This window comes from Pipra filicauda, unplaced genomic scaffold (genome assembly GCF_003945595.2).
Source record: "Pipra filicauda isolate LSUMZ 115617 unplaced genomic scaffold, ASM394559v2 scaffold93_size3172892_pilon, whole genome shotgun sequence".
Taxonomy (NCBI): Eukaryota; Metazoa; Chordata; class Aves; order Passeriformes; family Pipridae; genus Pipra; species Pipra filicauda.
In genome coordinates, this window is record NW_024105131.1 from 1,812,610 (window position 1) to 1,840,250 (window position 27,641).

The 27,641-nt window shown below is 41.0% G+C and overlaps 1 protein-coding gene and 1 long non-coding RNA gene across 3 annotated transcripts in view; one reads left to right on the forward strand and one right to left on the reverse strand.

The window, feature by feature from the left end:
- The window catches only part of RAP1B (RAP1B, member of RAS oncogene family), a 31,737-nt gene extending 13,664 nt beyond the window's left edge, over positions 1–18,073 (reverse strand). The window contains exons 1-2 of one of the 2 annotated variants that reach the window (XM_039391305.1): positions 17,931–18,001; positions 2,354–2,456 (exon numbers count right to left, since the gene is read on the reverse strand). The gene's annotated coding sequence lies outside the window, so the exon portion shown is untranslated. Of the gene's footprint in view, positions 1–2,353; positions 2,457–17,930 lie in introns of both variants that reach the window. The other variant, XM_027741489.2, reaches the window with a different exon arrangement.
- A 141-nt stretch (positions 18,074–18,214) lies between these two features.
- On the forward strand, positions 18,215–24,168 carry LOC120325331. Its single transcript, XR_005567266.1, has 2 exons — positions 18,215–18,308; positions 23,250–24,168. It is a non-coding gene; the product is annotated as an uncharacterized LOC120325331 (long non-coding RNA).
- The last annotated feature ends 3,473 nt before the right edge of the window (positions 24,169–27,641 follow it).

A 27,641-nucleotide genomic window follows, 5' to 3' on the forward strand; every position in this document is an offset into this window, starting at 1 on the left:
GTCCTGTCTTTGCCATCACTGATCAACTCCACATCGTCAGAAGACTGAGAAATTAAGAGGCTGGGTCCTATTTTTTCTTGGAAATGCATAATCTTTCAACTTATCTAAACTGTTCCTCACAAAAGAAATGCAAAGAGAAAGCCTTAAGGAAATAATTGACCTGATGTCCAGCAAAGCAGGTGTCTCCACAGGTTTCTGTTACCAATAAATTTTGAAACTCTTCAGTGATTTTCACATCTAATAGGACATCGTTTCACTCCTGACTTTAAAAACTGTTTCCTTCCCTACACAATTCTTTGCAAATGAAGACCATGAGAACCATTCACACCACAGGTTTTTATCTGTTTGGATCCACAAATCTGTAAATTGTTCAGCCTTTCCAGAAACAGCATTGTCTCTAACTGTAAAGAAAAGCACCTTTCAAACTCATGACAAGTTAAGCCTTTAACTACATTACCCTTCACTTGTTTAAAACAAACATGCAGTTACTCCTTTATTTTTAGAAAGGTGTCCCTAGAATGATATAAATGTAGCGGGTGTAGGGGAAATCCCAGTACAGTAATCTTGGTGAACTGCAGCAATTTCAGTGTCTTTTAAAGGACAGTTTAAACTGAGTTTTTCAGTCTTCAGTCTGAAGTTAGCAACTAAGTAAGGAGAGGTCAATAATGAAAGCTTACAGTAGTTTAAAAGTAACAGAACTTAAACAGTAGCTACAATATATCTGTTTTAAGTAATTTGTGACTTTTCTTTTACTTAATGATCTACAATTCCATGGAAAATTCCAAATCCTGAAATAAACTAACAACTTTATTTTAGTGAGAGACTGGCAATTTCATTTTTGGCTCTCAAACAGTAATTCAGGAATTTAACACAAACCAAAGCTTCTTTCAGCATCCAGATTTGGAAGCTCAACCCTAAATATCCAACTGCTGTACAACGCTCTGGAGTCGATTTCCCTACTTTAAGTGGTGGTACATAATTAAAGCATATATATACAGCTTGGTTAGCCAATCTTCTTAATCACTGAACACCTAAGCAAAAAGCTTTTTAAGATCTTGAAGACATGACAAAGCCAGACTGCAGCACACTCTAAGCATTTCTCTGACCTTCCCTCCAAACTCGGGAAATGATCAATGTAATTAGTACTAACTTCTTCTTCCACGACAATGCTTTTGTCATTTGTACAGTTAGTCTTTAACTCACAAGAGCACACAGTAATCCTTTATATATGCACACACCCACACAGCACAGAGGTAGCTTGGCATCCCTGCACTGGTGTACTGTCAGGTAATCTGGCCATCATATCTTGGAATGACACACAATCCAATGTATTCTCTAAAACTCTTTAAGAAAGCTAACTTGGACATCTGTAACACAGCATGTCACAAAAGCACCATCTATAGTCCACTGCCACTTAGATCTACCACCTCACTGGCTTTGGGCAACAGTACTGATGTCACTTCACCGCTCACTGTTTTCTAAATGAAAAGAAAAACCTCAATTCCTAGCTAAAAGAACTTTCCTAATAAAATTTTCCTGTTTACAGGTCTTTGCCTCCTTCTCAACTAAGAAGCCACTGGTTCATGAAGCTAGGAATTTCTTTAGGACACTGCAGTCTGCCACACTAGTTGACGTAATTAAAACCTAGCACACACTTTTTCACTGACCCATATGCCTGATGGCTGCAAGCGTGCCCCAGCTTCAGCTAGGGCTCTGATCCTGCCTGAACTTTTCAGCAATTCTCAGGTACCCTGACCCAGCTCTGCTCCAGCTCAAATCCATTTTTCCATATCAGATGTTATACAAACTGCTTGCATCCTAAATCTTGATCATGCTCTTACTTTATTTTTCAGTTGACACAATGTTTGACTCTGGAACTAGAATTGTATTTAGATTCATCCAATGCCAAAACTATTTCCTTTTGACTCATTAATGACAAATGAGCGGGGGCGAAAGAGGAAGACAACAAAGTATAAAAGAGGAGGTTTAAGCCATAAAGCACTACATCTAGCCAGCATTTCTAGAATAGGATATGGTTAAGTCCAACAACAATATCTGTCTGTAGTCCCCAGATCACCTCTGGGATGTAAAATGAACATACTCAAAGAGGCACAACAGAAATGAAGAGACTAAGATATGTAAGCAACAGATAAACAAACGCCCCAGATTCATAAGACATTTGAGAAGTATTCACCTTATCGCCCAACAATCAGATACAAATAAGTTTAAACTTATTCTTAGCAAAAAACCAAGTAACCTGTTTGAATCCCCCTCCTCATTTAGTGGAGTCTATTTTAAGAGAAAGGTTTTAAGAGAATTGCTTTAAAGGCTGTCTACCTTTAAGGTGACTGACCTGCAAGGAGTGAGAGCAATGCCAACTTCCTTTGCTTTTTCATTTTCCCGTTCCTCCATCTTTAGGCAGGAAAATACTGTCAACTACGGTCTCTATGCAGGCTCTAAAGAGCAAGAAGATAGGAAGCATGCAAAAAGTAAGACCTTTTTTTTCTCTTAACTGGAGCAGGTACTGGCTTTGAATAGCTGAGTCAAGTATTTATATGCAGAAGTATTTGACATAACTGAACAGTAGAGATGTCTAATGCAAGATTCAGCTAGAAAAAACAAGAGAAGCTACTCTTTAAGAAACAGTATTATCACATAAACTGGATTCTAATGCTGTCTCAAGTATAGAATCTCTCAAAAGTACAGATTCAGACTGCCTCCATTTTAACTGCCAGTGATGCTTCAGTAACTGCCTTGCACACTTCCCGAGACACAACCGTTCATAAAACCACCATGTCTGTGCAGCCTCTCTCACTAGTCTGTCCATATTACTTTTTGTCATTAATGTATTAGTGTGGCGTATTATTTTAACTGCTTGATTCTACTTCTTCATGGCAAACTTAAAAATTAAAGTACTTGATAAACTAGAGGAGCAAGCGAGCACACTTTATAAGCACACAGACACTTTCCCAGTAAGGATTCTCTTTGAAGGATGAGCAGATCTTTGAATAAACCCATTTGAACAGAAGGAGGAAAGGTTAACCAGGACAAGTCACTGAAAATAAAGCATTTTAAAAGCTTCACATCTGACAAGGACTGTGAACATGGAACTTGCTTTCTGCCTCTGTCCTTATCAGATAAACCACCAAAAATGTGCCTCCTGGACGTTTTCTTGAATAGTTTGTTGAAGCAGTCTGGAGCAAAATGCAAACCAAAGTGATGATGCTAAGAAAGTTGAGGAATAAGTTATACCTTAGTTTAGAGGTGAATGAAAAAATTGCACACTTATTGCTTGTAAAGCTTTCCTAAAAAGCAACCACACAATGAAGAATTCAGGGAAGTTCAAATACCATTGGTAATTGGCCTTAATGTGATAGTTATGAAAGTGGGGTGTGTGGGGGGGGTTGGTGGGGTTTTTGGTGGTTTTGTTTTGTTTTATATTTAGTTTTCTTTCAACTCCTTCAGCTTCAAATTTTGCGTTCTGATTGAACTTTGTTATCTGTCTGAGGAATGGGAAAGCTAATAATCCAATATTTTCAAGTGATATTAAACCATATGAAGCTGTAACTGGAGCTCAGCCCCAGGCCAAAGACATGAACTAATACAGTCACTTACTTGAAGATATCCCCAAGGCTTGCTTATATGAACTAGTTGTTCAGGTACGAAATTAAACAAATTGTCCCTCCCAGAAGCCTTATCATTTTCAGAAGGGAAAATTATTCAGCACTTCACAGACACCACAGTTCTTGTTCAGACACTGACATTCTGGTTGCATTGGGAAGTTGCAGTGTACTCAGTAAAATTTTCATAACACTTCTGCCCCAGCACATTTACCTCTCTGGAAAAGAGGCTTTGTTAGAACCACCTCGGGAATAGCACTCCTAAATTAATCTCAACTATTTGCATGAGAAAAAAAAGTTTCAAATACGAGATTGAGAGATGAAACAAATTAACTGACTGGTTCACCTGTTTACAAGCAGCAATGGAGGGGAAAAAAAGCCAAGGGAAAAACCCCAACCCTGCTCTCAGAAAGGGGATACCAGCCCTGAGATGGAACAAGATGATAATGGTCAGACAACATTTGGAAAAATAGCACTAGTTCAGTCACGGGACCAACCCAGGTCAGAGGATTATGCCTTTGCAGAAAAGGTTTTCCCCATTTCTGATACTGGAGCAGTCTCAGATGGGCAAACCTAAATCTTTCTCATTGTCTGTACCATCCAGATTCCACTAAGTTTTGAATCTCTTGGTTAAGAATCTCTTCTTCAGGTAAACAATTAATTAAGAGAAGATGTGTGCTGTTCTTAATATTGCCCAAATACCTGCATGGGGGGAAGTCTTAAATTCTTATCTCTCAACTCCAAGGAGGGTTTTTTTCCAGAATAATTTCAGTGCGTAAGCAGAACCTCGAAAACATAACCAGAAGTGGAAGTCTGTTCATTTTCACCAGCTTTTAGATGCTTTAGGAATAAATGCAATTGAGATAACCCTTTCTCAAGAGGGTAAGTGTACCTCTTATAAAAGAGAAATTAAAATACTCCAGAGCTGACTTTCATACATTTATAGAAAACATTATTCAGAAATCAATTCTGAAGACTAGATAGACCCGATCAGCTTTTCAGTGTAACTAAAGACTTTTACATTCAAGATTCCTGGAAGTAAAGCTATTTCATTACTAGTGCAGACTCTTTGAAGGAGAATCAACTGTTCAGTAAACAAAGCTAGCAGCAACTTTTATTTCTAATTTTCACCTGGTTTTGATAGCTTCTGGGTTGGACATATATGTACTTTGTCAGTTGAACAGCTAGTTCTTCTGGACACTAATACAGTAATTTTTCTTGCACAAAAATATTTTTTCAATTATGTTCAAATATTTTAACTGATGCTAGAGAATCTACAGAGGATTTTTAAATAGCTGGGTGGTTAAGCTTATTCGGTGACATGAAGTCATACTAACCATCTGAGAAACAGCCAGAGAGATCTGAGAACAAGCTACTGCAGCACAAACATGGCACCAAGGTTTAAGCTGCTCCTTGAACTGCCCACAGGGACATTTACACAAAGACAGCTTAACCAAGTTTTCCTCCTTTCACTGAAAGGAGTTACCTTGATTAATACTGCACACAGGGACCATTTCCGCAAAGCACGTAACAGAAGCTGACCTTGTGAGACTAGTTCCACTGTCTATAATTAGTATAGCTGAATAAAATTGGTTTTAGTTTTTTTCTTAAGTCAAAGTTAACCCTCAGTTAGATCTGCAATCTGAACACAAATCTGATGCATGTTGCCTGCTTGAAGCCACTGATATCTCAAGATGAAAGCTTCCTGATGTGAGACTAACAACCATGTGCAACTTGTAGTAGATTCATACAAAGTATAAAAAGGTTTCTCAAAGCAAGTGATGTAATGAACATTCTTATGCTACTAAGAATATGCTATCCTTCAACACTTACTGAGTTCAAGTTTCAACTTTGTACAAAAATTCCAATATGTCAATTCAAATTTGGAGTACGTTATAAAACCTATACTACAGAACCTACTTAAGCTTCAAATGGAATTTGCAACATTTATCAGATATATTCTTATTTTTGGTGACTATTTGCCATGGTTTTGCATTTTCTTCCTATTTCTGTAAAATAGTCACGATCCTCCAGAAAAGTTGTTTGTGAATGTTCTACCAGTCAGACTTACAGTGAAAATTATGACCTTGGAATTCCTGGAGAAGCTGAATTGCAAAGAAAATCCAGGCAGGCAATAAACAGAAATAAACTCAAATTTTTAAAAATACTACAAGTATATTAAATTCCGATAATGCATAATTACCGCTTGCTATGCATAAGCTAAGTATTCAACCATACAGCAAGTTCTGAGAACTGGGCCAGCAATTCACTGCCATGAATTTGGTTATCATTGCAGAGAAGGATCAGTATTTAGCTGTAAAACTTGTACAAGTCAATGGATTGCCCCTTCATAGTATACACAACATGCTTTCCCTGATATGCATACTTCTGATTAAAGGCAGATATAAGCATTTGTTTGTCCCCATAATTGTTACGGTAAATTTTATCTTTCAAGCTACAAAAAGAGGTCAAATCAGCAGGACTACAACTAAGACATGCAAGTTTTCAGAGTCAAGATACTTCTCCTGTAAAATGCACTCTTGTAATTTGGAAGTTAGTTCGAGAACAAGCTTGCCAGTTGGCTTAAGATACTCTTCTTTGGAAAAAGGGATCTTAATTTCTCTTGCAGAAGCAAGACCTGGACTCAAATTCCATGTGGTATCTGCTTAACATCTGGCAATCCTAGCTCTACCTTGATTGTGACACTGGCTGCTGAACCAGTAAAGCCTTGTATCGGGTTTCCTCCTACAGACATAAGCCAATGCTCAGATCAACTAAAATTCCAGGATTACCTGAATTTTTGTGACTCCTGTTTATTTTTCTCCATAACCTACACAGCATATACAACCCTGGCAATGCCAGATCTTGCACGTCTTCACTATAAAAGGTTTGGTTTCAATTCAGGTTTGTTTAGATTACTAAGGTGGATATATAGAGAGAGATTTCCATCATTATATGATCTTTTGTTACTGGCCATTTAAAACCAGTTAGTGTAGGCCCTTTACATACCAACCATCCTCCCACAGTACAATTTACAGTATTCTATTACAAATCAGGTTGGTAGCCTGAGAGCAGTCTTACAAATTCCCATACGTCATTTTAATTAAGATTAGGAGTTTTATCTGTTGAAAAGACACTGATTCTATGCAAATTGAGAATACTCGCACTAGCATTCATTAACAGGAATAAAATTAGCTCTTCCATGATAAATGAACCATACCAGCAATGTCCCAAGTAATTTTAACTCATGTCTTTTTTGACCTCTCAATCGATACTTCCCTAATAGAAACGTGGTATTTGAACATGAGCAGCAAACGTCACTCAAAGTCACCCAAAGTATATCTAACTTCGCAAACAGTTCTTTTGTTAGAGCCTCAGACATCTGTCCCGAGGGTAAGCTGAAAAAGGCATACACCAATACCCAGCAACAACCATCATCTGCCACACAGTTTTGCAAACTCTGCAGTACAGAAGGTGCAACCTTAACTGCCTCTTTTCACAGTTACCTTCATTAGCTGAATCCACTGATGGACAAGAGTTTGTAAAAGGTCTGAAGTGCCTAACTGAAGTGGGTGAAACTTGGGCAGAACATCCTGTTGTTTCTGGCAGTGAGGCAGTAGCGTCTTGTACCTAGGGACAGTTGCTCCTCAGACAATGTCCAATTCACAAGCATACCTTATCTAGGAGATGACAACTGCAGTTGACCTTCACACCTCTGTCCACATGGAGATGCACAGACAACTTGGTTGTTCCTGAGTCAATTGCTAAATTGTCACAAGCTTCAGAAGAGCATATTTAAAAAAAAAAACAAAAGAAACCAAACACAAACCAAACACAATTCAACCAACCAAAAAAGCTAAACCCCACAAAAACCCCATCCACCAAAAATATCCCCCACCCCGGAGTCCCTTCCCCCCAAAAAAACCCCAACCCAAAAACCAAACTAACAATCCACACTAAAACAAATGCCTGCTAATCTTAGTATGCAAAGCTGTGAACTGCCATAGCTCCGCATCTGCTTTGTGAGCAGCTGATGCATCTTAGCCCTCCAGAAGCCTCATTTAATGGGTCAGGAATTTCCAAGAGAGGGGAAAAATCTGACAGTTAGGAGCATAAACCCAAAGGTAAAAAATTCACACTTGCAAGCCTGAGCTCATAAGACATGAGGACACCTACACAGAAAAATGAATAATTTTAACCAAATGAATTTGAATCACAGTCATCCCCACACCCCTTTCTACTACATGGACTAGATCTTTAGTAGAGAGTTACTAAATTAATGAGAGTTAAACTTGTTTAATCAGGTCTCCACAAGATTCTATCTGAATCTTCTTAAGATCACTCTATTTCATGTTTAGACCATACTTTTTGATTCCTCTGTATCTTCAAAGCTTGCCATTTTCTGAAGAAACCTGTCATACCTTAAGACTCACTTTGCTTTAAGTCAAATTGTATTGGGCTTGCATGGCAAGGTTTGGGTAGCAGCATTGCTACATGGGTGGTTTCTGTGAGAAGCTACCAGAAGCATTCCCCATGTCTGACAGCCAATGCCAGATGTCTCCAAGATGCACCTACTGCAGGTCAACAGCAAGGTCCCAGTGGTAGCACCTCTGGGATAACAGATTTAAGAGGGGAAAAAAACTGTTGGGGGAAGAGCAACAGCAGAGAGAGGAGCGAGAATATGCAAGGGCATACATCCGCACTCTGCGGACACCAAGGTCAGTGAAGAAGGAGCAGGAGGAGGTGCTCCAGGTGCCAGAGCAGATTCCCCTGAAGCCCATGATGCAGATCATGGTGAGACACCTGTCTCCCTGCAGCCCATAGAGGTCCACGGTGAAGCAGAGATCCACCTGCAGCCAGGAGCACTCCAGGCCAGAGTAGGTAGATACCCAAAGGAGGCTGTGACCTTATGGAAATCAGGTGCTAGAGCACTCTGTTCCAGAAAGACTGCACCCCCAGAAGGGACTCATGTTGAAGAAGTTTGTGAAGGTCTGTCTCCCATGGGAGGGACCCCATGCTGGAGCAGGGCAAGAGTGTGAGGAGTCCTCCCTCTGAGGAAGAAGCAGCGGCAGAGACAACAAGTGATGAACTGACCGTAGCCCTGATTCACCATCCCCCTGCACCACTGGGGGAGAGGTGGTAGAAAATGTAGGAGTGAAGTTAAGCCTCAGAAGAGGGAGGAGTGAGTGGAAGGTGTTTTTAAGATTTGGTCTTATTTCTCATTATCCTACTCTGATATGATTGGCAATAAATTAAATTGATTTCCCAAAGCTAAATCTATTTTATCCTTTGACAATAACTGGCAAGTGATCCCTCCCTGTCCTTAACTTGATGCACAGGTCTTGCACTATATTAGAAAGCATCCAAAGGAGGGCAACAAGGATGGTTTCCCCTCGAGGGCCTTGAGAGGAAGCTGTGTGAGGAGCAGCTGAGGTCGCCTGGTCTGTTCAGCCTGGAGGAGACTGAGGAGAGACCTCATTGCAGTCTACAACTTCCTTGTGAGGGGAAGAGGAGGGGCAGACACTGCTCTCTTCACTGTGGTGAACAATGACAGGACTCGAGGGAATGGCCTGAAGTTGCATCAGGGGAAGTTCAGGTTGGATATCAGAAAAAGGTTCTTCACCCAGAGGGTGTCTGGGTGCTGGAACAGGCTCCCCAAGGAAGTGGTCAGAGCACCAAGCCTGGCAGAGTTCAAGAAGCATTTGGATGATACTCTTGGGCAAATGGTGTGACTCTTGGGAATGGTCCTGTGCAGGGCTAAGAGCTGGATTCTAAGATCCTTGAGGGTCCCTTCCAACTCAGCATATTCTGTGATATTTTTTTCTCCCTTGTCTAGTTGAGGAGGGGAGTGATAGAGCAGCTTTGGTGGGCACCTGGTGTCCAGTCAGGGTCAACCCCCAACACAAATCAAACACACTGATAAGGTAACAGAAGATGTCCAAAGTATACTGAAATTTAAAATTGGCTCTAGAGGTTTGGATGGGAAGAACTTTCTAAATACAAATCAGCATGTCCGGTCTTTTAAGAATCACCAACTATTCAGGCTACGACAATCACCACAGCCTTTGAAAAAGCATTACCACTATATCCTTCAGCAAGTTAAATACATGCATCTCAAAACAATCTATATTTTGGGCAAAGCCCAAGTAGAGGAATGACCTTTTAGTCTACATTGACTGTTCCAGTGAAGCAAGTTTATCCTTCAGGAAACCAGTCTTATTTTCACATTGCTTAGGGTGCTTGCAGTTTACCCAATGCACACTGTTTAGGTTCTTGTGATCTGTGACTTCAGCCTTCTGTTGGCAAGTCTGTGAACATTCCTTATTTTCACTTTTACTGTCACAGCGGATTCAGCATTCAGCTTGGAAAAGAGGCTTCAGTTTTCCTCTGTGAAACTTATAGCACCAAATTTCATTTAAAAAGTAGCCTCATAATAAGATTAAGTAATGGAAGAATTGCATTACTTGTAAATACAAATATTTTCAAGCTGACATATTTGCCTTTGAAAAACATTTTTGGAAACTGCATCTTAAGATTGTGCCTCTGGCTAGAACCAGGACTAGTTAGCAAGACTGCATATTGTTCAAAATATTGGTTACTGCAGTTAAACTAAGTTCAAACTAACATGCACTTAATGTTGCTTCCTCATTGTTTTCCTGGCTAAACAGGATTCAGATTTCTAGCAGAAAAGGAAGAGGTAGCATCAGTACTCTTTGTTCTTCAGGAATAAAACTGTACAACCTATTTGATCTTTTCATTCCAGGCTTCATGTGAAATATTCTTATTTCTCACTCTAATTCCTACTCACATTGACACAGCACTTTTCTTCTGAGATTACTCTTCAGAGTTTGATGAAAAGCAACACACAGATCAAAAGGATGCCAAACACAAGCACACACAGTGGCCTAAAGCACTTAATCGTAAACCCTCCTTTTCAGCTACTCCGTCTTTGCAGAACTTCAGCTACCACACTTAAGTTTTCTATGCGAGATCTCTGGCTGAACCTCAACTTAGCTTTGGGCAGTTCCTGAAATAAATGGTTTAGGGAGATCAGAAAAAACCCAAACCAAAACAAAAGAGGATCATTAAAAATATAAGCCATGGACTTGCTTAAATATAAAGAAAGGTGAAAAAGGTAACAATAAAATAAGAACATACAATGAGCACAGGTATAACATAGCTATAATTCAGAAATGCTTGTTTCCCTTTCTAGTATTCAGATATAAAAAGCAAGTAGAAAATTGTACACTAAATGTAAGAATGTTTCAAGACCAAGCATCCAGTTAAAAAATTAGTTATGAATGCCTGTTTATTATAGTATCACAGACTTCTCTAATGGCCTCCAAACTTCCTCAATGCCCATGATGATTAAGTGCCAGTGTGTCTCGTCTTTGGTGAGATCTCATCTAATCTGCTACTAAGTGAAAAAAGATATATCAGAAAAATGGAAGAGTGATATCCTCCAGTATGATGGTCAGCTATTCTTGCCTCTTCCACTGTTCCATCTTGATGCCAAAGGACTACTACAGTCTCTTAGATTCCACCAAGTCCTAAGATGACAATTTGGCACTTTCTAGAAGCATGGTACATTCTCAAATAACTAATGTCAGTTGAGGTTGGATTTTTGAACACAACATTTCACAGCCCACAAAGAACACAAGTCCAAGGCATCTCAAACTATATATTTGTTAATATAAAACTACCTTAGAAATTCATCTCTGGATTGGTATTATATTTGTGAGAATTCTGAAGGTGAGTTCACACTTGCTATGAACTCATTTCTGATGCTGCTCACCATAAAACCATGAAAGGATATTGCATTTTCTGTACGCTTCTAACAAAAACAATAGACAGCAAACAACAAAAGGACCATTCCCTGAATGGCAGTAAAATCACCACACTGAAAGAATGTCTACTGCCCACCAAATCCCCATTTTAAACAAGTCAGAAGGGTCACAGAAAGACAGTATGATACATATTTATATAGTTAGTTACGGCGGATTGGGGAGATGGGGGAGACCTCCAGGCCTTAAGCTGCTTGCCCCATTACCTGCGAGGCGAATGCCCTTCCCCCCTTCCCCCCACCTCTGCACGTGGTCCGGTGACCCCGCAAGGAGCACACACAGACCACCTGGGAGGGACGGACGAAAGAGAAAGTTTATTGTGGGGTTGGGGTTTATAAGGCTTTTAGGAAGGTCAACGGGGGCCAATCACAAGTTCAGGGTCACACAGAAAAAACCATCAGGTAAAGGGTCAAACAGTCAATAGGAAGGGGTTAACAAAGGACCAATGGGAAACACCTCAGGACACCTTCCCAGGACACCCTGTGTGGGAGACAATAGCTTCACAGGGGGTGTCTGGGAGAGGGAGACAGTGACACTGCAGAAAATACACAAACATGTTGAAACATGTTTAAACTACAGTAAAACCTTCTGTTTCCATAAGGTTAGAGCTGTTTTCCTCACCAGTCCATCTCTGACAGGACTTTTTCCATCCTGCATATGGCAAATCTATTGCCACAGTTAGTATGAATAAGGATAACTCTGGAAGTTAGAGTTAAGTGTAAGAGTCAGATTTTGCATGACATATTAATTTATACACTCTCCCTACCCAAAGAAAATCCTTCAGCAATATTAGATGCAAAAGTAAATCACATGAAGCCAAGTAGGCTATGTTTATGGGTCATCTTGTACATCAAGTTTTCAGAATGTTACCTTGTAAGTAGCTTCAGAGTGAAAGACCACAGGAGGGTTACTGACTGCATCTTACAACCTCTAACAATCTAACAAATTGCAAGATTAATAAAAGAGGTTTGTTCACACTATGCTGTTGGGCTGCCTCAGGCAAGCCTGGACACACAGCCATACACACAGCCATACACACAGAAAGGCTTGGATTGGAAGGGACCTAAAAGATGATGTAGTTCCACTGGCCATGGGAAGGGATACCACCCACTAGATCAGGTTGCTCAGGGCCCCATCTAGCCTGGCATTCACAACTCAGTCTCAACTGTAAATGTCACCTTATAAATAAATAAATAAATCTAGTCCTAAATACCGTATTGCAGAAAGTAAGATTTTTAGGTAACTTCCACTTAAGATATTACTTCCTTTCCACATTCCAGTTTACCCTTCTCCACATCCAGAAAAAATAAAATACTTTGCAACTTTCCTCTAGTCTTCTAACAAATCACTTTTTGGGGAAGTATTAGACCAGGTGTTCTAGAAGTTTGATTAACTGCAAGCAAGGACTGTACAATTGCACAACTTACCTATCACTATAGTCTGGGTTCTGATGTAGTCCAGCTACTGTTCAGCTTCCTAGATTCATCTCAAAAAATACTGACCATACATGAAACCTCTAGAAAAATCCAAGTAGCTGGTCTGCAACTACCCAAAACACTTGTATTTCAGTAGTGCTGAAGTGCCACTTAGAGTAACACACGGATCCTCCTTCTGTCTCCTGTACCTCTCCCCTCTGGAACTCCACACGGGTAACTCAGAAGTATCTGAAGTTCACTTTTAACACAGATGTGGTCATACTTTTTTTTCTTCTTCCTGATATACAAAGCACGTTTTTAAGAAACTTTACTTCAGACTCCACTGCAAACATAGAAAAAAAGTGAAGCACAACTGGTCAGGTTGCAGAAACAGAGACTGCGAGTGGAAAAAAATAGGACAAGACCTCAAAAGCTAAGACAACTAATGCAGAGAAACAAAAACAGTTGCAGGGACTGTGTTCACAAATTATTTCAGACTAACTAAAGATGAGGCTAGACAACATACATTATTTGGGCAATAGATAGCAAATTCATTTGAGAAAAAGTTTTCACCATCTAATGTCTCAAAAAGTTATGGGGTAGGCCATACTAATGGAAATATTGTTGAAATGCATCTTCTCCTTTAATCTGGATTACCTACCAAAATCAGGTACTAACTGACTTAATAATAAGTGCTATAATTAAAGCAAGTAAGAGTAACATTCACTTTGATGTCAACAAATCTTGATGCAAAGAGCACATTCTCTTTCTATGAAAAAGAATTTTAACTATGGATCCCTGCTTTAAGTTTGTCCTCAGTTATGAAAATAAACTGTTCTCCCGTTCCAGTTCAATGCTGTCCGAAAATTTAATGACATAAAGTTTCTCACAGCTCTACAATTAGAGTTACATTGAAAATTATTTCATGAATGAGTAACAGTGGCATACAATATCCTTTTTACAGAAGACCCGGTCAAGTCATTCAGATTTAGCACACCTTCCTGTGTTGCAACAGCTGCAGGAATGATACCAAGTGATCTAAGAAAGTACGGATTTCCTGAAGAGAATCTCAAACTGGAGAGAAACACGAGATGCTGCTTGTCTGCCACAGGATGCAAACACCAATCCATTAGAAGGGCTAGGCTGTCCTACTCCTGCACTATGGTCTGGCCTTCCTCCCTTGGCCAGGAATGAACTAACCATGTGGGCTGAATTGGCAGTCTCTTTTTGTAGCTGCATAGCAGGGATTTACTTCAAATAACGTCAATTCCTTAGATTAATAACTGGGGAGCTGACTGGGACAGTGTACGAGATATTGCCAAATGTCTCTTCTTCTTCCTGGTTCACCTCTACAAAGTTCCTTTAACTCTGCAACACATGGTCCTCTAGGGTCTTACAGTGACTTTCACTCTACTGCTTCAGTAGTAAAAATCACTGTTAAAACACTATTCTTGAAAAAAGAGCATCCTGAATAGCTAGAGGGCCCCCAAATCATTTTATATTTCAAAAGTTGCTTCACAGGCAGATTTCTAACCTGGTGTTTACAGCCTTCCTCCCTTTCCTTGCTGCTAGAAGAGAGAACATGCAGTTGTCAGGAGCTCACAACAGCATGCATAGGTAGACACATAAAAATAAAAAAAACCTTTATCACTTTTAGTTGTCCAGTGTTTCTTTAGGCATTCTAAAGCTTCACAGATGAGTTCAAGAAAGAACCTACTGCTGCTTTTGAAGGTAACCTCATTCAACTGCTCCATGAAGAAACAGTTTGTACCAGCTGACAAGTCTTTGACTTTCTCCATATAGTGTTTGCCTACTACAAGCAAACTGCCATAGCTTCATCAAAGTACGGCTTCTACTACGCCTGTCTCACTCAGTTGACAGGCCCTAAGGAGAAAGCCATACATTAGATGCTCTGAGATACTAAAGCTCTACTACAGTCGCCTGTTAAACAACTTTGAAAACTCAAGTCAACTTGAAAACAAATCTATTAATGGCATTCGAGTACAAAAATACTTCTTTTTTTCCCTGGTCTATGCAAGAAGAATGGAAACAGACCGTCTTAATGATATCTGAGCAGGAAAACAAAGTTTGCCTTCAAATATAAAGGTGTAGTTACTGCGGATACTCCTTTAATCTCTCTGAACAAGAAGACTGTCTAAAATATCCCTCTACCTGACCTAGATGCTACAGAACATAGCAGAAGCCTGCCCCAACTCAGCAGGGATTCAGCACACTGACACCACACAGTGCACTTCGGTCTGCTTTTGGATTTGTTCTGAGGTAAAGGAATGGCAGCATTTGCAACCACAAGCTAAACATGAACTTCTGTTGCACAAGGTATGCTTAGTGATCTGTTTACTAAGAGAGCAATTTTGATTAAAACTCACAACAACTTGAGCCTAACCTGAAGAACACACAAATGTCAGTAAAGTATCTGAAAGTCATCTAAGCATTACTTAGACCAACCAATTCATAAAGGATCCAACAACCCTCTTAGCATACACCCAAGGTCAAGAGAGTGCCTGTTTTTATCTCTAAGATATTCTTATCCTTAAAAGCACCTCTCTATACCTAACCCCGAGCAGCCAGCAGAGCTCTGCGGATGACAGGATTGGCACTGTAGCAGTAAGCATCAAATACTCAAGTACTTCTGTGACTCTTGCACTTCCCACATCCCAGATGATAGGTGGACAACTGTTTATTTTAGTTCCCTGTCACATTTACTAACTGCTAGATCACAAGCTACAGTGGAGTCTTCAGCACACTTCATTCCTCGCCATACGAGCAATTTCTTTCTCCTTTTGTAGGCCCTCACCTAGATTCCCATCTGTTTGCCTCTGCTCCAGAAAGGCTCTCAATTAAAAAGACAGTCAGTTTTACTGTGCAAAACTGGCACAGCACAAAAAGAACTGTCATGGCTCACTTCAGATTTATTTTTGATGAACTGTCCTACAGCAGAGCTTTGGAACAAAACAGCACAATTTTAATTCCACTCAGAAAGCTTATCTGGTGCAAGCATATAGTAATAGAAGCATGACACACAGGTACAGAGAGTTAAAAAAAAAAAAGACTACCGGGGTTTCTTGTCCCCCTATATACAAGTTCTGGTTTTACACTTATAGTCTTTCAACTCTGTTTTGCAGATTATTTCACCCCCAGGCAGACAGGTGCTCCAAGTACGATCATCTTTGCTGCAAAAAAGATACATGGCACTTATATTGCACAGTGCAACTCAAAACTCAGTTACATGGGTACAGATAGTAACAGAATTTTGCACTACAGCTCTAAGTTAAAACTGAAGTAGTTCACACCACTACAAGAAGCATGCCTGAAAACATAAAGGTACCAAGGAAATAAAACACTGCATCTAATTAGTTAGAAAGTTTATTTTTGCAAAGCCTTCATTGTGAACAGACAAGGTAACCCCCACTACTCACTTAGCTCATTTTTATCAGGAATGAAGTCTACAGGATAGACTTTCAGTGAGAGCAAAAAAAGGTGCTATGAATAAAGAAAGTGAAAATACTCAACTGTACCAAGTTTGGTTGGTTTTTTCCTCACAAAAGCTTGCAATTTTAATACAGAGGAAAGTCATCCAAAAAGTAATAATTTGACTAATGTTTAAAGTTTTCCATAGAGGTGAAAAGAAACTCTTTCCAAAGGGAAATACATTTATTTTTGAATGGTTGCTCTTTAAGGCAATGCAATTGCTTTTTTCCTTTTAATTAGAATTAATGAAAAAGAAGAGTGTTTCTTGTCTCCTTTTTTATAACAGTAATTTCAATGTATACTTTACTGTCAAACACTGTCTACACATCTCACACTTGGGTAAGATGTAGCTGTTATATGCTGAAAATTACAAATTACACTAATCAAAACATGTAAATGCAAAAACACACACGCGACCTGTGTGTTTTTCAAGCTGGGCATCTCTGACACACCCTCTCTCTTGGAACTGTTTCACCGTACTACCATACCCCGAAACAGTACAGAAAAAGACTTTCTTTTTTTTGTTTCCTTTACCCTAAGCAGCACAACCCATCGCTTTAAGATGGAAATGGGAGTAAGAGCACACTGTTGTTTTTTCGCAGAAAACCTTGGTCTCTTATCCTCTTTTGTAATCTGGGGCCAGTGCGAAAACAGTTGGATTTGATTTTATTTTCCTCTCTGCAAACTTTGGTTTCCTTCCACCGCTCCTTCACAAACGCGAACAGAAGGGTACAAGGATCTCAGGTCCATCTGACGGGTTTGGCGCAGGAAGTGTCAGTCAAATTCTTCCATTTGCTTTGACACGAGTGGTGGTGGGGTGCTTAGACGAGACAAACATCCCTGTCATCCCCTTTTCATTTTGTGATAAGCCAGAGGGAAGCTCGCTGGTCAGGGCGCTGCCCGCTTGTCCTGCTCCATGGCCACCCCCGGCACAATCCCTGCGGGCTGCCCGCCCGGCCCGACCCCCCCGCCCCGCCCGCACACACCGGCCGGAAAGAGCGAGCGGCTTCTCCCGGCGGCCGGACTAGGTGGGGCTCGGCTCGGACTTCCCGCTGACAACGCCGGCGGCCGCCGGGGACCGTCCCCTTCCCCGCCCGCGGCAGGGCCGAGCCGGGCGTCACCCGCCCCTCCCCGCGGCCGCCCGGGCCCCACGTCGCGGCCCCGACCCGCGGGGTTACAACTTTCCGCTTCCGCTCCAACTTCTGCTCTGGGGACCGGCGGGCGGGGGGCGGCGGCGAAAGGCAGGGCCGGGCCCCGGGCCGGGCCGCGGCAGCTGCCCCTCGCCGCCCTGCAACCCCCACCCCCGCCGGGTCCCCCCGTGCCCGAGGCCGGACGCAGCGGCGGCTCCCGGTTCCTCCTCCGCCATGTTCCAGGCTGGTGCCCCTTCCCTCATAGCGCCGCTCCCCGCCGCCCCCCTCCCAGCGCCAACGCCGCCGCCCCCACCCCATCTAAACCCTCCCTTCCCCTCCCCTCCCCTCCCCGCCACCTGTACCAGAGGCGCGGCGCCGCTCCCCGCCACGGCGGCCCGGCCCGGCCCACCCGCGCTGCCCTCCGCGACCCACCGGACAGCGCCTCCGCTCCCCGCCGCCTCGCCGGCCGATGCCGCTGCGCCGCGCCCGCCCCGCCGCGCTGCGCTGAGCTCCGCTCGCCGCCTGTGCCGGGGCGCGGCTCGGGGCCGTCGCCGTGACGCCGCACGCCCAGCCTCGCTCTGGCGCGGCGGGGGCGGAGGGAGGGGCGGGCGGAGGGAGCGAGGGAGGGGTGACCCCGCCGCACCGCCCCCTGCGCAGGCGCGCGGCCGCCCCGCCCCCGGCCCTGTGGCGGCGCAGGAGGGGGCGAGGGGCGAGGCCCCGGGGCGTGAGGGGAGCGGGTTGAGTTGTGGTGGCATCGCCCGTGTCCCCGCGTTCTTCGTCTTGGAGCTGTGGGTTAGTTACAGCTCAAAGGTGCGTCTAAAGCACGTTATGGTTGCTCTACCTTAATTAAGAACATAAAGAGCTGCAAGCGCAAATGCCAGTGCAGTTTTTCTCGCTTTTGTAAAAGGGTGCTGAGATCCACTGGTGAAGGGTGTTTCCGAAATGCCACATGCTGCTGGATTTATGTGGATCGTTACGCCTCTGGATGTGAACAGCCTATCATTAGCCTTGCTGATAGAAAGCAGGATGCCCATTGCCTGCAAATAATTATGGTATTTCCTAGCCTTTCTCTTATTTCAGTCCTAAATAATGCAAGTCGCTCTTTTTTTTTCCCCGGAGTGTCACTAATATTTTCCAGTTACATAGAGTTTAGCTGATAAAGGTTAAAAATAAATGACCGCTTAAGTTTCTAGGAAACAGTAAGCAAATGGTTAACGTGGTACATTCAGATTAAAACTTGTGCTGAGAGGAAGTCCGCAGCAGAGTGTGTAAAACTGACAGGAAGTTGCAGTGAGGCTTCTGGCAAGGAGAGTGGGTGTAGAGGAAGCACACGCTCTCTGTAGGGCAGAGATAGGAAAGAGAGACCATACAGCTTCCAGTGACTGTGTGGGAGACGCTGGAGCTAAGAGCACAGTCAAAGAATGACCGAAATGAGCTGAAACGCTGAAATGAGCTGCCCTTGGTAGGGGTAGCTGCATCCAGATTCAAGGCATCCAGAAAGTGACGCATGTAAAAAATATTTTTCTTTTACAGTGTTGCTCCCAAATCTCGAACGTCATAAAATCTCTTCCAAAGTCCAGACAAATCTCTTGGTGTTTTACGGCTTAAACCCTTGTGCAGTACTTTGATAATGAATCCCTGTAAATGATGGATAATGCAAGAGAGCTCTGGTTGTGAGAAATAAAGTCCGTAGAAACCAGTCCTTTCTCAGCGGAGGATCCTATGCAGGGCAAAAATCATTAATGAGAGATGTCAAAATAGATAAAATACAGCCTCTCAAGTAAAAATTGTAAAAGCGTCTCATGCAATTATTAACTGTGTAGCATGTTTACTCACCAGATACAAAAACCTTTGTCTCCTTAGTCTTTTCTGTCAGTAGATATTATTATCAGCACCCAGAAATATTCAGAGGAAAAGAACAAAGAAAGATATATATCCTCTGCTCTCACAACTTTCTTCAGTGAACTAGGTTAATCACAAATAACTAGCGGTGTTCCGGGAACAGATGTATGTCGTTGACGTAATAATATTTTACAGTGTGCCTTTAATTGTTCTGTTTTATAGGCACTGGGGCAAATCCTCTTCTTTGCTATACAGTGAGAAAACAGGAAGGGGCCTTTGGGAGTCTGAGTAAATCTCCCGTGAGCAGATCTTGGCATTCTGAGTTTCATACAGGGGTATCTGGAATGTAGTATTTTCAAAGAAGGTGTATCCATGTCTATACACATATGTTTTGCTTAATATAGACATGCTTGGAGATTGCTTACTGTAACTAGAAGAAATAGGCAATTAGGATCCATTCTAAGCAAGAGGCCGAGTGTGGCCTTTTCCCAACTCTCTCAGCCACATACTTTGAATGTAAATTGGGCCCTTAATTTTGGATTTTCCTGTGAATCATCTAGCTAATCCTCAGCACAATTCTTAAACCAGCTTTACTCATATCAGCGTGACTGGCAAATAGCAATTGGTGTGCTTGTTAAGCATACTCATCCAGTACTTTACAGGGCTTGTTCTGCTCAGCTTGCTAAGAGTTTCTTATGTACCTAATCACTGATGGTCACTCGAGCAGCTGAGCAAGTGTGGAGGTGCCTCTATGGCAGAGCAACTCTGCAGAGAACCAGGGATACGGGTGAAATGGGGGAGATATGGCCACGGTGCTGTTGTGTTGAGTAGCAACAACACAGATGCACCAGCCTGTCTTAGTGGGCCTGCCTGTGCCCAGCACTGAGCTGGAATTTTTAAAAGAAGGACATCAAATACTCAGCCACCTGCTTACTGAACAAAAACCAGAAGAGACCTGCTTATGCCCATAAACTTTTACATCAAAGAGACCTTTCAAAGCACTGTAGCCCTTGTCCTTTGCACTGTAACTTCTGTCTCCCAATTTACCAGTTGTCTGCCTGTACTTTAAAAACCTCTTATTTCAATGACCAGTGTTTAGCTGGAGGTAATTCAGCCTGCTCATCATTAACACAGTGAGTTGTCTGATAATATCATGGCTCTTGTGAGGAAGAAGGGAACACAGAAGATTCCCTCTGATGGAAGATGAGGAGGAAAATATTGACAAAACTTGTTAAAAAGTTCTGTGGAATTAGTGGGGGAGTAAGGTGGGGGTTGATAGATTATTTGGGGAAAACAAAGTAATATTTTTTTTAAATGGTTCTTTAATAAAAACTTGGCAGGGCCGCTTTTGGTCACCTTCATGTAATTTTTCTAACTTTGCCTGCATTGTTTTCACTGGGGCTGCATGGGTGTCAGAGTGAATAATGTGGCACTATATGTATTGCAGTTTCATTACTGCTGAAATACAGCCACCTCTGGGACAGAATGCAGAGCTGGCTTGTGCCAGAAGACTCTGAAGTTAAATGGGTATGAGGTGCCAGGGAATATTGTGCTGGCTGCATGCCAACTAGCTGTGAATTTTTCTAGAAATTTGTCCCGAAGGGAGCCACATGTCATTTGGTCAACCTAGGAGGATGATTTGGTTTCAGAGAAGCAGCAAAGTTCTTGTCTTTTAAGGTGAATGGGCTGAAAGGGGTTGATTTTTAGCTCAGAGACTTGGTTGTTCCAGCAAGAGAATGCTTACTAGATCAGAATGTGCTTTGGATCATGGAGCACAAAAGAAAATTTCAACATTAAAGTAAAATATCTGTTATTTTTGAGACATAGGTGTGTGAGATATTTTCATCGTTCTTTGTGCTTCAACATGATTTTTATTTGGTATTTCTCCATTCTCAGAAGAATTAGTCACATAGAATGGGAATACCTGTCTATCTGAATAGTACCTTGAGATATTTCAGGGATGTGAAACTACAAACTCGATGCAATTTCTCTGTGTCTTCATATCTATTGATACAGCTTCAGCCTGAGGTTTTTCAACAGATAATTATCAGTTCTACTAGTTCATCATCTTCACTTCTAGCATAGCTTCCATTATGCAGTTCTGTTTCTTAACCTCTCTTCATTGCATCTTCTTGATGTACTGCCATTTGCTAATCAAAATTGTTTAAACAGTGAGTTAATCACAAGCTTGACTGAAACTTAACTTCAAGACTTTTTTCCCAACTCTTTCACTTTCCATTGTTGAGGAAAATTCTCAGTCACTCTGCTGTCTTCTTCCTCCAAACTATCTTGAATTAATTCTTTTTCTTGTCTCTTGGGGATGTTCTATGACTCTTGAAATTCATCTGCCAAAATCTCTTACTGAGCTAACCCTTTTCCTTATCCTTGGCCCATTATTTGTTCATATAATATAGTCCTCCCTTTATATTGTGATTTGTCTCTCTCCCTACCCTGTGATAACTACTTTGAGGAGCAAAATTTGCCTTTGTTTTTCTAAGCTGGGGAAGAACAGGCAATGGACACTACTGCAATTTAAATTGTAAATGTCAGCATTTATTTACAGGGGTCTCATTTTTTAATCTATTTTCTTCTGTCTTTATTATGTTACTGCAGTTACTTCAGATAAAGCAAGGAATAGCTGTTTCACAACATAGCTTTTGTGAAAGCACAGTACTCTGAATTGCTTATCAGATTAAGGAACAAGATTGTCACAGCAACATAAGTGTTTTAAAAGTGTAAATGAAGAATAGTGTATCCTCTTGAAACTAATGAAGCAATGTAGTTACCTGGAGAAGAATCTGTCTGGGATAAGGGTGAACACTTCTCTCAAAAAAACCCGAAAGTCACACACACACGTGTTTTCATGGTTTCAAAGCTTCAGAAGTTTTACTTCCCTGCTTTTCCAGGAGAACACTTTTAGCACCACATGATGCAGAAAGATTACTACTTTCTGAATCACCAGCTCCTGCGATACCTGGATAGTTCTTCAGACTCTTCCTTAAAAGGACTGGGTGAAATGGCAGTTAACTGATGATGATGACTGATACATTCACAATTTATATAATGTCAGTATAAAGTTGTAAACAAACAGTTTCTTCATTTATAATTCCGCACTATTCCTGAGAATGTCCTTCTTTACCCCACTGCCAGATATTTTAGAATAATGCACTGAGCAGAACAGAACAGCCTGAGCAAAGACAGCACTGAGTCCATAGTAGTAATGCCTACCAAGTACAGAGAAAGTGGGTACTTTTGACTCTGCTTTACAAGAACATGAAAGTACAGAATTTTTTTTGGTAAAAGAGTGTTTTTACTTGGTAAAAGAGTGTTTATAATTATAATTGAATGTCAGTACCAACATTTTAACCGTTGTACCTTTCTTTTGTTATTTGATTTTTTTTCCTTTTTCATTGTTATTTTTTTTTTAGAATACTCATTTACATTCAGATTCTGACTCTCTGCTGGAGAAGAAAGGTTCCTGTTGGTTTTAATGAGCTTTATACCAGGACTTAAATTCAGCCCTTGAGGGATGTGCAACATTTAGCAATACTTGCATTTAAAATATATATTCACTTCTGGTTCACGTCAATATTAAGACAGGAGCAAGTATATTTAACGATGATAGGTCTAAAAATACTCAGTGTTTTTGTCCTGCTTCCCCTAGCAGCAGATTTATATCCCAACTAACACAGCAATTTACACTGACATAGTAGATGTGACTTTTCTTTTTTGTTTCTGTCCACTTCAGAATCAAGCCTTAATTAACACAATGGGCCAAAAGCATTCACAGGGGAAAAATTGTTTACATTAGCAGTTCATTAGTTTTGGTACTCAGTTTGGTTAGCACAAAATGTACAGCACAGAAAAGAGAATTTATTTCGTAACTTTGTGAGATCATTTTCTTCTTAGCTTTCTTTGTAGATGTGGCCTTGTTCTGCTGTGTCTTTCCTCTGGCGATGGATGCTGTTGCTGAAGCTACAATCAAGAGAGAGGTCTTAATGAGGACGGTGAAAATCTACATCAAGGAATAAACATATTCCTTGCCTTTTAAAGCTAGCCAAAAAGCAGGTTATTTTTTTTTCCATTAATCTTTTTTTTTCCCCAAAGGAATGCATTATGGGATTTTTTAGCTGATAAAAATTTCTTTGTTTTACTTCTTTCTTAAGAAGTCCATAAATGGCAAACCCCTCAAACAGTCATTTCATTACAGTGTTCACCACTAATCCAACTGTACCTATTATAGTTAGAAGGTAATATTTTAGTGAAATTTTGTATCCTCTAAATAACCATTGTAAAACCAAAAAATGTTGACAAGCAGGCTGATTTTGGATAAGTGCATATCTTCCAACCATCTCCCAATGAGTTGTTACATCTGCCACAGGCTATGGCTCACAATCTGATCTGAAAAGGTTTTGATGTTTCTTCATGTCCAACGGGTGCAATGATAATCAGTGGCATTGGACCTGTGCAGAGACCAAGGCTGCCTCCTCTTGCTCCCTCTCATCACACTCTGCAGCTTTTTTGCCTCACTTTAGTCCATCTTTCAGGGTGCTTCATGAGCTAGTGGGCCTGCGACCTATTTACCCCTTTCTGCTGCCACCTTCAGAAGGACTCGGGGGTCAATTCCCTTCTTGCTCCTTAACTGTCCTGAGGGTCTGAATAGATTATTTGTGCAACAGATTTATTTTATGAATATTTCCATTCTACTACTGCTGTATTATCCAGTTCTGAACTTCAAATTGAAGATTTCATAATATCCTATTCCCATGAGAGATCTGTGTTGTTATATTCAATTTTTGTCAATAAAAATACACATTTGAAATGAAAATGCTGTCCTTTCCAAACCTTTCCTAGAAACGTTTCAAGGTCCCAAGTCTTTTAACTGCCTCTGCACTACACAGAATCTTCTGTTAAAACCTTGAGCGGCATAAAATTTATTATAATTCGAACTTTAGACAGGATTTTAACATTCAGAGGAGGCTGGGTGAAGAGAAGCTCTGTGAATCACTACCAAAGACAGGGACAGAATGGAAGCCGTTGCCCTAGTATTGCATTTCCTTCTGTGAAGATGATACTCCTGTTGCCCTGGTGTTGTGTTTCACATGCTAAGGTAATACTTCACGGACTATGCTGTTTGTGCAGCCTGCTTGTGTGCACCCTGTGGCATTTCCAAATTCCATTCAAATGAGAGAAGACATGGGGCCATGATTTTAATGATGTAACATAAAAATTCTAATTTATTTTAATGGTGTTGCTACTTGTTTTCCTTCCTGCTTTTCCTAAATTTTGGGGTTTTTTTCTACATTTTTCCTTTTCATTCCATTCTTCCTTAAAAAATCATCAGATTATGTGAGTTTCGGACTCCAGTGAGGACACAGTGAATTGAAGTAATGGATTTCATGCTGTCTTTCTCTAACTCCTATAATTTTGTCTAAGATTTATTATATATAATCCCATTATTTTATAAAATAGCAACTTTCCCCTTTCCCCCTTCTCTTTATCTTTTATCTTCTCTCCCACTTTGCTTTAACAGGGTAGTTTAAAGATTGCAAGTTAGTTCTAGGGTGGAGTTGTGTGATATAATCAACTTCAAAATAGTATTTAAATTTCCTCTCATCCACTACTATACTGAAATTTATGCTGAGAGATCAGCATTTACTTTTTATTTTATTTCTTTATGCTTCTGCAATGTTATAAAAAGAGAGGACTGTAGCTTTTTTCCCTCAAACCACTCCTAGATTAGCACCGTGTTATTTAACAATTCTGGTACATAACCATGGATTCAGAGAAAAAGCAGTGCCTTGGAGATAAGAGTCATTTTATAGCCAGTTCTTTTGAATAGCTTTTTATCATTTAAGTGATTTTTTGTCTGTCTTTTGGCATTAAGTAATGGAGGAAAAGTCCTCAGGGGGTAATCCTTCCTTTTATAGAAGTTCTGAGGCACTTCAGGCTTTCCCAGGTTAGCCCATTTCCTGCTCTCCCTGTATCTGCCCTGTTCTAGGCATAATATTTTATTTTAGTTCCCAGAAACATTCTGTGCACAGTTCAGGCTTTTTGTGAAGGCTGGAAGTGCAGTACTTGAGCATATGGACTCCAGAAAGTGAACAGAACTGCCCACAGTATTTAATGTATGTAGAACACTGAGTGTCAACAAGTCACTGGGCCAGTAATTCGCAGCATTTTCCATACACAGAATTTCTGCACATCCAGCCAGAATGTGATTAGATGGCTCACTCAGATTAGAATGTAGGGAGGACAGTCAATCATGACTCCTTTCCACATACATGACACCCCTGTTGAAAAGCTGAGCGTGTACTTGTCCAAATTACACTGTGGAGATATATTTTTTAAATGGTCTGTAATGAGCTACCTATGCACAACAGAGTCATGAACCATTCTGTCATATAGATGCCTCTTAGCTTGTTCCAGCTCATTTCAGGTTTGTTAGAATATGTCCGAGGCAGCTTGGTCCATGATTAGGACCCCTAAGCACCACTAATAAATCTCAGCCCTATTTTCTTTCAGAGTATATCAGTGGCAAAAAGCTTGCCAGCTGAACCTCTTACGGAAACTGTAATTTCTCTAAAAGACAATTAAACCCATATATCCAGTGTCCTGTGATTTGGTACCGGTATCACATAAAACAGGTTCCATGTAGTTACGTGGAAAATTTGTAAGAAGGACAGATGAACCTTAGGTCTGCCCTTCTATATAAGCAATCACATAATATATAAACAAACTACAAAATCAGTCAAAGAATATTGTTAAATAAATCTCCAAAGTGAAATTGATTTGGTTATTTTCTTACCCACACACTTCATAAACATTTACATGTAGGCAAAAAACCAAATAGGCATTTTTGATACACCAGTTTCCTAATAATTTGTCCACAGTCTCATAGATTATAAGTGACAGCATTAATATTTGGAAAAATGCACTATACCTATATACAGGTAAACACACAGTTAGAATTACTCTGGCAATCCTATATTTGAATTTCTACACTTCTTTGCAATGAAATGTTTGACCTTCATGATGTTTTTTTAATTTAATATACTGATGAAATTGGGGCAGAGAATACAGATGACTGCCTCTGAGCCCTCAGGCTCCTGATTATCTCAGGATAACTGTGCCTTCCTGGAGTTGCTCAACTGCTGCATTAACAGTCTTTACTGTGAAGAAAGCAGCATTAGATAAACATCATTCAGAAGGGTATCTCTGATTGTTTGAGCCTATGGAAATAATTTGCCCCAAGCATCAGCAGTAGATAGGTGTGGTTTTCAGATCATCAAGAAATATCTTTGGCTGGTATCAGTGCTGTGTCATCCTTTTGTTTTAAATGACACTGAGTGTATCACTAACGTATTTACAAATTTGATTAAGTCACAATAGTCAAATCTTAGTATATTCATAACAGCTTGATAGACTAGGGAGTTACCTGCCCTTTTTTTTGTGTTTGAACACCTCATGCAGAGCCAGTAAAAGACATTTATTCCTGAGTATTGGCTAGTGCCAGCAACAGCTGCCAGCAGCTGAGGGTGGCACTGTGAAGATGCAACTCTCAACAGAGGCATCCCAGCAGATATCTTCACTCCGCAGTTAAGCAGCTTTTCAAAACAGGCCACCATCCTTGTGGTTGCAGTCATTACAGCGAACAGCTCCAGGGACTGAGGAGCTTCTAAGCCATACAGGGCTACCATGTGGATTCAAACTGGATGATAACTCCACTGGAGCAGGAGACCTTGTGGTTGTCGTCTCTGGCTGTTGTTGACAAGGAGCGTTTTGAAGACGACCTCCTTTACCTTTCAGCTTCACATCTTCAGTATGTGTTTGTTCCTGTTAGCACATCCGCCAGTTTTGTCCTTCTGCATATTTCACCCATCTTCATATAAATGTCCTGCAATTCCCCCTGCTCAAGTGCAGAGGCTGTGCACTCTTGTGTTGTTACACCTGAAGTTCACAGCTCATGTAACTGCCAGCACAGAAAATGATATAGATATACCCTATAGGAAGTTTGGTGCAGTAGAAGTGTTGGCATGCTTGGAAACTCCAACTGGAAGGTCTGTCCCACATAAATGAGGCCACTATTCCAGCAAATTACATCTATTTCTGCTGTGTAAAACTAGGGAAAGTTTGGTTTCCTGGGACCTTGCTGTGCTTCCAGATTAATTGCATCCAAATTAAATAGAAGGAACTGATATTATACTGGCAGTATCAGATGTTCCTGATTAATTTATTGATATACAAGTTCTGTTATATTTCCCCATGAATGACAAGGGGCCTGATGGTAGTTCCTGGATA